Source organism: Hordeum vulgare, chromosome 2H (genome assembly GCF_904849725.1).
Source record: "Hordeum vulgare subsp. vulgare chromosome 2H, MorexV3_pseudomolecules_assembly, whole genome shotgun sequence".
In the NCBI taxonomy this organism is placed as follows: domain Eukaryota; kingdom Viridiplantae; phylum Streptophyta; class Magnoliopsida; order Poales; family Poaceae; genus Hordeum; species Hordeum vulgare.
The window spans coordinates 444,519,362-444,531,542 of NC_058519.1; positions in this window are offsets into that span (position 1 = coordinate 444,519,362).

Sequence of the window (12,181 nt, forward strand, 5' to 3'; positions counted from 1 at the left end):
CCACGCCCATGGCCTTACGCATGTCCAACCGCAGCATCCGCAGCACACATATGTCCCGTATGGTGTGGCATGGACGTGGGTCTCCCGTTGTTGCTCGGGAGGGAGATCGAGGTGGGGAACCGAAAGGCTAGGGAAATAGAAGGCCGGCTGACGATACCTTGGGGCCGTCCTGATGGGAGGAGGAGTCTGAGCCCTTGGAGGAGGACGACGCCATGGCGATGGCGTGAGGCACCGCAGGCCGACCACCTCCTGCTCATTGACGCGAGGCTGTCGCGGTCGGGGCGAGGAGGTACTACCACGATCGGGGGGAGGTGGGCAGCCACGATTGGGACGGGGCGGCATCTTCGGGGTCAGGAATGGGATGTGGTGGCCATGATCGGGGACGGGGACTGGGAGGTAGGGCCCCGCCGCCACCATGTCGCTTGTCGGATCAGGAGGGAGGAGAGGCTGGGAGGAGTGGATCAGCAAGGGGTGGGGGACGAGGGTTTTTGTTGCACGCATTAGACGTGAGGGTGGTGGGGAAGACGAAAAAAATCGGCCGAAGGGGGTGGGGGTAGACGAAAAAACCCGGCTAAAGGGGTGTGGGGAGACGAAATTGACGTGAGGGTAATGGGGGAAGACGAAAAAACCGGGGGCAGGGAGTCGAAATTAAATCGGTTAAAAAAAACTAGAAGCTATTCAACCATGTCCCCAATTAGAGTAGAGATTTGCTTCCAACAAACAAATATCTAAAAAAATATTTATTTTGCAGATGCATTTTCTTTTGGTGTGCAACATGTTTCTATTTTTTGAAAATTGTGATTTTGTCCAATAAACAAATATAAAAAAATCTTCTGAAGATGCGAAAGTTTCACGGTAAGGTTGGATGGAAACATTACTTTCTATCTATGGAAGCATCCTTCAATGTTACAATCAAAACATATTATTCGATAATATGGTACAAATCATTTTATTTTCTATCTATGGAAGCATTATTTCCATGATACAGTAACAACTTTTAGTTGCTTTGGAAGCATTACAAGGTGCATAAAAAATAATATTTACATTTGAGAGAACTTTTATCTCACAAAAGGAGTCGTCTAAAAGAACAAAATAAGAATATAGACCACCACAAAGTAATGTGGCATACACATATGACAGAACCTTTCACCTTATATAATTGTATATTTTGTTTTTAAACATCAAAATATTGTTTCCACCAAGTAAGGAATGCAAATATAAATACAAATACAAATATAAGTGTGCATATTTTTCTTTAATTATAGGAAAATTAAGCTTCCAACACGACAAACCAGGCTTCATTATCCATAATCATTTTCCCTAAGCAACCGAGTACTCCTATGGTTGTTTTCTTCCAAGCTCAGAACAATAACTCTGAGCGCTGAGATGCCCGATCACAGACTGCATGCTAGGCCCATCATAGACCACTATCTTATTTCACAGTTGAAAAAGCATGTTTTTTCGCTCCCGTCAACCTTGAAGAAATTTAGCAGTAATGAGTGTGTATATGAAGATGATTCTTGCGATACGATGTATAGAGCATGTAAATGAGGCAAACTAAACAAAATGTAGAAGCACAAGTGTGAAACATATGAAGAATTATACATATGTGGCGTATGAAACAAGTTGTACACCATGCATCAAAGTATGGTTTATACGAATCATGAAAATTTGGATGCATCATATTCATACAATCTGAACATAATATCTACATGGTGGATGCACATATCTTTTCTAAATTGGAATACGGGTATATTTCTATCTTGTGGTTCAAAATATGATGCGAGCTGATACGGATGCCCGATGCAAAAAATACAATATGTATGAAGCATCTAAAACTGGAAGCATGGTATGAATTGAGGAGAATCACAACCTAGATCAGATTTGTACAACCTGTTGGAAATATGCCCTAGAGGCAATAATAAAATGGTTATTATCATATTTCCTTGTTCATGATAATCGTCTATTGTTCATGCTATAATTGTATTAACAGGAAACAGTAATACATGTGTGAATAAATAGATCACAATGTGTCCCTAGCAAGCCTCTAGTTGGCTAGCTCGTTATTTAATAGATGATCATGGTTTCCTGATCATGGGCATTAGATGCCATTGATAACGGGATCACATCATTGGGAGAATGCTGTGATGGACAAGACCCAATCCTAAGCATAGCACTAGATCGTATTGTTCGTATGCTAAAGCTTTTCTAATGTCAAGTATCTTTTCCTTCGACCGTGAGATTGTGCAACTCCCGGATACCGTACGAGTGCTTTGGGTGTATCAAACGTCACAACGTAACTGGATGACTATAAAGGTGCACTACGGGTATCTCCGAAAGTGTCTGTTGGGTTGGTACGAATCGAGATCGGGATTTGTCACTCCGTCTGACAGAGAGGTATCTCTGGGCCCACTCGGTAGAATATCATCATGAGCTCAATGTGACTAAGGAGTTAGTCACACGATGACGTGCTACGGAACGAGTAAGGAGACTTACCGGTAACGAGATTGAACAAGGTATAAGTATACGGACGATCGAATCTCGGGCAAGTTCTATACCGACAGACAAAGGGAATCGTATACGGGATTAATTGAATCCTTGACATCGTGGTTCATCCGATGAGATCATCGTGGAGAAAGTGGGAGCCACCATGGGTATCCAGACCCCGCTGATGGTTATTGGTCGGAGAGGCGTGTCGGTCATGTCTGCCTGTCTCCCGAACCCGTAGGGTCTACACACTTAAGGTTCGATGACGCTAGGGTTATAGGGAATTGTTATACGAGGTTACTGAAAGTTGTTCAGAGTCCCGGATGAGATCCCAGACGTCACGAGGAGCTCCAGAATTGTCCAGAGGTAAAGATTGATATATAGGACGGATGGTTTCGGATACCGGAAGTGTTTCGGGCATCACCGGTAACGTACCGGGACCACCGGAGGTGGCCCCGGGGGTCCACCGAAGGGGGGCAACGACCCCGGGAGGTAAGGTGGGCCAAGTGGGGAAGGGAACCAGCCCCTAGGTGGGCTGGTGTGCCTCCCCACTCAGCCCAATGCGTGGGGGAGATAAAAGGGGGGGGGCAAACCCTAAGCCAGGTGGGCCTAAGGCCCACCACGGGTGCGCCACACCCCTCCTCCCCCCCTTGGCCGCCGCACGAGCCCCCATCTAGGGCTGCCACCCCCCAGGAGAGGGAAACCCTCAAGGGGGCGCAGCCCCTCCCTCCCCCTATATATAGTGGGCACTTTTGGCCATTGGAGATCAGACTTTTGCCTCTCCCTCGGCGCAGCCCTGCCCTACTTCCTCCTCCTCTCTGCCGGTGCTTGGCGAAGCCCTGCCGGGAGACCTCGTCTCTCCACCGACACCACGCCGTCGTTCTGCTGGAGTTCTTCCCCAACCTCTCCCTCCTCTTTGCTGGATCAAGGTGCGGGAGACGTCACCGGGCTGCACGTGTGTTGAACGCGAAGGTGCCGTAGTTCGGCACTAGATCGGAATCATACCGCGATCCGAATCGCTGTGAGTATGACTCCATCAACCGCGTTCTAGTAACGCTTCCACTTAGCGATCTTCAAAGGTATGAAGATGCACTCACCCCTCTCTCGTTGCTGGTCTCTCCATAGGAAGATCTGAATATGCGTAGGAAAATTTTGAATTTATGCTACGTTACCCAACAGTGGCATCCGAGCCTGGTTTTCTATGCGTAGATTCTATGCACGAGTAGAACACAAAAGTTGTGGGCGATGATGTGTCAATTTGCTTACCGCTACTAGTATTATTCTTTTCCGGCGGTATTGTGGGATGAAGCGGCCCGAACTGACTTTACACGTACGCTTACGTGAGACTGTTTCCACCGACAAACATGCACACCGTGCATAAAGGTGGCTAGCGGGTGTCTGTCTCTCCTGCTCTAGTTAGATTGGATTTGATGAAAAGGGTCCTTATGAAGCGTAAATAGCTTTGGCATATCATCGTTGTGGCTGTCACGTAGGTAAGAAGGCGTTCTTGCTAGAAACCCAAATCAGCCACGTAAAACTTGCAGCAACAATTAGAGGACGTCTAACTTGTTTTTGCAGGGTTTGACATGTGATGTGATATGGCCAAAGTTGTGATGTTGCATGTATGATGTATGAGATGATCATGTTATTGTAATAGGTTTCACGACTTGCATGTCGATGAGTATGACAACCGGCAGGAGCCATAGGAGTTGTCTTAATTTATTGTATGAGATGCAACGCCATGTGCTTACTACTTTTACTTCATTGCTAACGGTTAGCTATAGTAGTAGTGATAGTAGTAGTTGGCGTGACGATTTCACGGAGACACGATGATGGAGATCATGGTGTCACGCCGGTGACGATGATGATCATGCGATGCCCGAAGATGGAGATCGAAAGGGCGAAGATGATAATGGCCATATCATGTCACTATATGATTGCATTGTGATGTTTATCATGTTTTACATCTTATTGCTTAGAACGACGGTAGCATAATAAGATGATCCCTCTTAAAATTTTGAGAACGTATTCCCCTAAGTTTGCACCGTTGCGAAGGTTCGTTGTCTCGAAGAACCACGTGATGATCGGGTGTGATAGATTCTAACGTTCGCATACAACGGGTGTAAGCCAGATTTACACACGCGAAACACCTAGGTTGACTCGACGAGCTTAGCATGTACAGACATGACCTCGAATACAAGAGACCGAAAGGTCGAACATGAGTCATATGGTTGAATACGATCAGCATGAAGTTGCTCACCATGGTGACTAGTCCGTCTCACGTGATCATCGGACACGGGTTAGTCAACATGGATCATGTATCACTTAGATGACTAGAGGGATGTCGATTTAAGTGGGAGCTCATACTTAATTTGATTAAATGAACTTAATTGTCATGAACTTAGTCTAAAAGTTGTCTTTATAAATATTGTAGATGGCCAACATCAACCTCAATTTCAACGCATTCCTAGAGAAAAACAAGCTGAAAGATGATGGTAGCAACTATGCGGACTGGGTTCGCAACTTGAAGCTCATCCTTGAAGCTGCTAAAAAGGCTTATGTCCTTGATGCGCCGCTAGGTGACCCTCCCGCTCCCACAGCTTCCCAGGACATTCTGAAAGTCTGGAAAACGCGGAGTGATGACTACTCTCTGGTTAGGTGTGGCATGTTATACAGTTTAGAAACGGGCTCCAAAGGCGTTTTGAGCAACACGGGGCATATGACATGTTCCAGGAGCTGAAGCTAGTTTTTCAAGATCATGCCCGTGTCGAGAGATATGAAGTCTCCGACAAGTTCTTTAGCTATAAGATGGAGGAGAACAGTTCTGTTAGTGAGCACATACTCAAAATGTCTGGGTTACACGGTCGTTTGACTTCACTTGGAGTCGAACTTCCGGATGATGCTATAATTGACAGAATCCTCCAGTCTCTCCCACCAAGCTATAAAGGCTTTGTGCTTAACTACAACATGCAAGGGATGGAGAAGACCATTCCTGAGTTGTACTCGATGCTCAAGTCTGCAGAAGTAGAAATCAAGAAAGAGCATCAAGTGTTGATGGTCAACAAGACCACTAGTTTCAAGAAAGGCATGGGTAAGAAGAACTTCAAGAAAGACGGCAAAGTTGTTGCCGTGCCCGTTAAGCCAAATGCCGTGAAGAAGAAAAATAATGGACCCAAGCCTGAAACTGAGTGCTTCTATTGCAAGGGAAAAGGTCACTGGAAGCGGAACTGCCCCAAATACTTAGCGGACAAGAAGGCCGGCAACGTTAAAGGTATATGTGATATACATGTTATTGATGTGTACCTTACCAGCGCTCGTAGTAGCTCCTGGGTATTTGATACCGGTGCTGTTGCTCACATTTGCAACTCAAAGCAGGAACTCCGGAATAAGCGGAGACTGGCCAAGGACGAGGTGACGATGCGCGTCGGGAATGGTTCAAAGGTCGATGTGATCGCCGTCGGCACGCTACCTCTACATCTACCGTCGGGATTAGTCTTAAACCTTAATAATTGTTATTTAGTACCAGCTTTAAGCATGAACATTGTATCAGGGTCTTGCCTAATGCGAGACAGCTACTCATTTAAGTCAGAGAATAATGGTTGGTCTATTTATATGAGTGATATGTTTTATGGTCATGCTCCGCTGGTGAATGGTTTATTCTTGATGAATCTTGATCGTGATGTTACACATATTCATAGTGTGAGTACCAAAATATGTAAAGTTGATAATGATAGTCCCACATACTTGTGGCACTGCCGCCTTGGTCATATCGGCGTTAAGCGCATGAAAAAGCTCCATACTGATGGACTATTAGAGTCTCTTGATTTTGAATCATTTGACACATGCGAACCGTGCCTCATGGGCAAGATGACTAAGACTCCATTCTCAGGTATAATGGAGAGAGCAACCGACTTATTGGAAATAATACATACTGATGTGTGTGGTCCAATGAACGTTGAAGCTCGCGGTGGCTATCGTTATGTTCTCACTCTCACCGATTATTTGAGTAGGTATGGGTATATCTACTTGATGAAGCACAAATCTGAGACATTTGAAAAGTTCAAGGAATTTCAGAGTGAGGTCGAGAATCAACGTGACAGATAATTAAGTGTCTACGATCTGATCGTGGAGGAGAATATTTGAGTCACGAGTTTGGCACACACCTAAGGAAGTGTGGAATCGTTTCACAACTGACGCCGCTTGGCACACCGCAACGCAACGAGTGTCTGAACGTCGTAATCGCACTTTATTAGATATGGTACGATCTACGATGTCTCTTACCGACTTACCGCTATCATTTTGGGGATACACATTAAAAACTGTAGCATTCACTTTAAATAGGGCACCATCTAAATCCGTTGAGATGACACCGTATGAACTATGGTTTGGCAAGAAACCTAAGTTGTCGTTTCTTAAAGTTTGGGGCTGCGATGCTTATGTGAAGAAACTTCAACCAGAAAAGCTCGAACCCAAAGCAGAGAAATGCGTATTCATAGGATACCCTAAGGAAACTATTGGGTATACCTTCTATCTTAGATCCGAAGGTAAGACCTTTGTTGCCAAGAACGGATCCTTTCTAGAGAAAGAGTTTCTCTCGACAGAAGTAAGTGGGAGGAAGGTAGAACTGAATGAGGTAATTACACCCCCTCTCGAACAGGATAGTAGCGCAGCACGGGAAGTTGTTCCTGTGGAGCCTACACCAACTGAAGAGGAAGTTAATGATGATGATCATGAAGCTTCGGATCAAGTTACTACTGAACCGCGAAGGTCCACAAGGGCACGCTCCGCACGAGAGTGGTACGACAACCCTGTGATGGAAATCATGTTGTTAGACAACGATGAACCTTCGAACTATGAAGAAGCAATGGCGAGCCTGGATTCCAACAAATGGCTTGAGGCTATGAAATCCGAGATAGGATCCATGTATGAGAACAAAGTATGGACTTTGGTGGACTTGCCCGATGACCGGCGAGCCATAGAAAATAAATGGATCTTCAAGAAGAAGACTGATGCAAACGGTAATGAAACCGTTTACAAAGCTCGACTTGTCGCAAAGGGTTTTCGACAAATTCAAGGAGTTGACTACAAAGAGACTTTCTCTCCCGTAGCAAAGCTGAAATCAGTCTGAATCATGTTAGCAATTGCCGCCTTTTATGATTATGATATTTGGCAAATGGACGTAAAAACAGCGTTCCTGAATGGGAACCGTAAGGAAGAGTTGTATATGATGCAACTAGAAGGTTTTGTCGACCCTAAGGGTGCTAACAAAGTGTGCAAGCTCCAGCGCTCCATCTATGGGTTGGTGCAAGCATCTCAGAGTTGGAACATTCGCTTTAATGAGGTGATTAAAGCGTTTGGGTTCATACAGGTTTACAGAGAAGCCTGTCTGTACAAGAAAGTGAGTGGGAGCTCTGTAGCTTTCCTCATACTGTATGTGTATGACATATTATGGATGGGGAATAATATAGAGATGTTGGAGAGCATAAAGGCCTATTTGAACAAAAGTTTTTCAATGAAGGACCTTGGAGAAGCTGCATACATATTAGGCATCAGATCTATAGAGATAGATCAAGACGCCTCATAGGTCTTTCGCAAAGTACATACCTTGACAAGATGTTGAAGAAGTTCAATATGGAAAACTCAAAGAAAGGGTTTTCAAGAAGAAGACTGATGCAAACGGTAATGTAACTGTTTACAAAGCTCGACTTGTCGCAAAGGGTTTTCGACAAATTCGAGGAGTTGACTACGAAGAGACTTTCTCTCCCATAGCGAAGCTGAAATCAGTCTGAATCATGTTAGCAATTACCGCCTTTTATGATTATGATATTTGGCAAATGGACGTGAAAACAGCGTTCCTAAACGGGAACCTTAAGGAAGAGTTGTATATGATGCAACCAGAAGGTTTTGTCGACCCTAAGGGTGCTAACAAAGTGTGCAAGCTCCAGCGCTCCATCTATGGGCTGGTGCAAGCATCTCGGAGTTGGAACATTCGCTTTAATGAGGTGATTAAAGCGTTTGGGTTCATCCAGGTTTACGGAGAAGCCTGTCTGTACAAGAAAGTGAGTGGGAGCTCTGTAGCTTTCCTCATACTGTATGTGTATGACATATTATTGATGGGGAATAATATAGAGATGTTGGAGAGCATAAAGGCCTATTTGAACAAAAGTTTTTCAATGAAGGACCTTGGAGAAGCTGCATACATATTAGGCATCAAGATCTATAGAGATAGATCAAGACGCCTCATAGGTCTTTCGCAAAGTACATACCTTGACAAGATGTTGAAGAAGTTCAATATGGAAAACTCAAAGAAACGGTTCTTGCTAGTTTTGCAAGGTGCAAGATTGAGTAAGACTCAGTCGCCGACCACGTCAGCAAATAGAGATAAGATGAGTTATGTCCCCTACGCATCAGCCGTGGGCTCTCTAATGTATGCCATGCTGTGTACCAGACCTAATATAAACCTTGCCATAAGCTTGGTAGGGAGGTACCAAAGTGATCCCGGTATGGAACACTGGACAGCGGTCAAGAATATCCTTAAGTACCTGAAAAGGACTAAGGAAATGTTTCTCGTTTATGGAGGTGACGAAGAGCTCGTCGTAAAGGGTTACGTCGATGCTAGCTTCGACACAGATCCGGATGACTCTAAGTCACAGACCGGATACGTATATGTGTTGAATGGTGGGGCAGTGAGCTGGTGCAGCAGCAAGCAAGAAGTCGTGGCAGCATCTACATGTGAAGCGGAGTACATAGCTGCTTCAGAAGCAGCTCATGAAGGAATTTGGATAAAGGAGCTCATCACCGACCTTGGAGTGGTTCCAAGCGCATCGGGTCCAATGACACTCTTCTGTGATAACACGGGGGCCATTGCCATAGCCAAGGAGCCCAGGTTTCACCGGAAGACGAAGCACATCAAATGCCGCTACAACTCCATCCAGGACCATGTCCAGAGTGGAGTGATAGATATTTGTAAAGTAGACACGGATCTGAATATTGCAGACCCGTTGACTAAACCTCTTCCACGAGAAAAACATGATCAACACCATAATGCTATGGGTGTTCGAGACATCAGAATGTAACTAGATTATTGACTCTAGTGCAAGTCGGAGACTGTTGGAAATATGCCCTAGAGGCAATAATAAAATGGTTATTATCATATTTCCTTGTTCATGATAATCGTCTATTGTTCATGCTATAATTGTATTAACAGGAAACAGTAATACATGTGTGAATAAATAGATCACAATGTGTCCCTAGCAAGCCTCTAGTTGGCTAGCTCATTAGTCAATAGATGATCATGGTTTCCTGATCATGGGCATTAGATGTCATTGATAACGGGATCACATCATTGGGAGAATGATGTGATGGACAAGACCCAATCCTAAGCATAGCACTAGATCGTATTGTTCGTATGCTAAAGCTTTTCTAATGTCAAGTATCTTTTCCTTCGACCATGATATTGTGCAACTCCCAGATACCGTAGGAGTGCTTTGGGTGTATCAAACATCACAACGTAACTGGGTGACTATAAAGGTGCACTACGGGTATCTCCGAAAGTGTCTGTTGGGTTGGTACGAATCGAGATCGGGATTTGTCACTCCGTCTGACGGAGAGGTATCTTTGGGCCCACTCGGTAGAATATCATCATGAGCTCAATGTGACTAAGGAGTTAGTGACACGATGACGTGCTACCGAACGAGTAAGGAGACTTACCGGTAACGAGATTGAACAAGGTATAAGTATAACGACGATCGAATCTCGGGCAAGTTCTATACCGACAGACAAAGGGAATCGTATACGGGATTAATTGAATCCTTGACATCGTGGTTCATCCGATGAGATCATCGTGGAGAAAGTGGGAACCACCATGGGTATCCAGACCCCGCTGATGGTTATTGGCCGGAGAGGCGTCTCGGTCATGTCTGCCTGTCTCCCGAACCCGTAGGGTCTACACACTTAAGGTTCGATGACGCTAGGGTTATAGGGAATTGTTATACGAGGTTACCAAAAGTTGTTCGGATTCCCGGATGAGATCCCGGACGTCACGAGGAGCTCCGGAATGGTCCGGAGGTAAAGATTGATATATAGGACGGATGGTCTCGGATACCGGAAGTGTTTCGGGCATCACCGGTAACGTACCGGGACCACCGGAGGTGACCCCGGGGGTCCACCGAAGGGGGCAACGACCCCGGGAGGTAAGGTGGGCCAAGTGGGGAACGGAACCAGCTCCTAGGTGGGCTGGTGTGCCTCCCCACTCAGCCCAATGCGTGGGGGAGAGAAAAGGGGGCGCAAACCCTAAGCCAGGTGGGCCTAAGGCCCACCTTGGGTGCGCCACACACCTCCTCCCCCCCTTGGCCGCCGCACCAGCCCCCATATAGGGATGCCCCCCCCCCCCAGGAGAGGGAAACCCTCAAGGGAGCGCAGCCCCTCCCCCCCTATATATAGTGGGCACTTTTGGCCATTGGATATCAGACTTTTGCCTCTCCCTCGGCGCAGCCCTGCCCTACTTCCTCCTCCTCTCTGTCGGTGCTTGGCGAAGCCCTGCCGGCAGACCTCGTCTCTCCATCGACACCACGCCGTCGTGCTGCTGGAGTTCTTCCGCAACCTCTCCCTCCTCCTTGCTGGATCAAGGTGCGGGAGACGTCACCGGGCTGCACGTGTGTTGAACGCGGAGGTGCCGTAGTTCGGCACTAGATCGGAATCACACCGCTATCCGAATCGCTGCGAGTACGACTCCATCAACCGCGTTCTAGTAACGCTTCCGCTTAGCAATCGTCGAAGGTATGAAGATGCAGTCTCCCCTCTCTCGTTGCTGGTCTCTCCATAGGAAGATCTGAATATGCGTAGGAAAATTTTGAATTTATGCTACGTTACCCAACACAACCTCCCGCATATGGTGCGTTCAACATGGAACATATACAGGAAAGTGAAGAAAAAGGGTTGTGATTAGTTAATTGAATAGAGAATGAATGCCACAAAATGATACACACAAACATTGGATTAACCAACATATTGAATAGATAGAGGTCACACAAATTGGAAAACACAATTATACCGAAGACCAATTAGCAGTAGCGATGCATGGATTGTACATTGTTAGTATTACGAGGAGCTGACTCAAAACCCTGGACCAGATAAGGATAAGGTGAGCTAAACCTTTAGTAATCCAATTGTAGTATCCTCCTTCCCAAATAGAGACGCTGATCCAGCAAGGTTGACCACATGCCACAACTACAAGTGGAGCATGGTCGTATCTTCATGAAGATAAGCATGACGGCTATCCAGTTTGTGAGATCGTGGACAAGTAGTTTGTGTGCCAGTCCCCACTATACCGCGGGGCTTGATGGCACATCAATGATGTGGAGAGGAGGCCGGAGAAGCGAAGGGGAACAACAAGGACGACACCGAGGAGGAATGGGAATTGAGAGACATGAGTTGGTTCAGGAATCTAAGTCAATTAATTCGGGAGTGATTAGGAGAGAGCATGGATGCAAAAATCAGGGGATTGTTTTATGAAACATAAACGTCACCCATTTTATTCAATAGATAAAATAGATACATTGTCTATGCGTAATGTTACAATTTCATTCATCGGTTCCTCAAAAAACTCATAAGTTGTAGACAATCTTGCTAATCTATGTAGCTCGTGAGCTATCGTATTTTCTTAACTATTATAGTGTTCAAATCTAAAAATAGA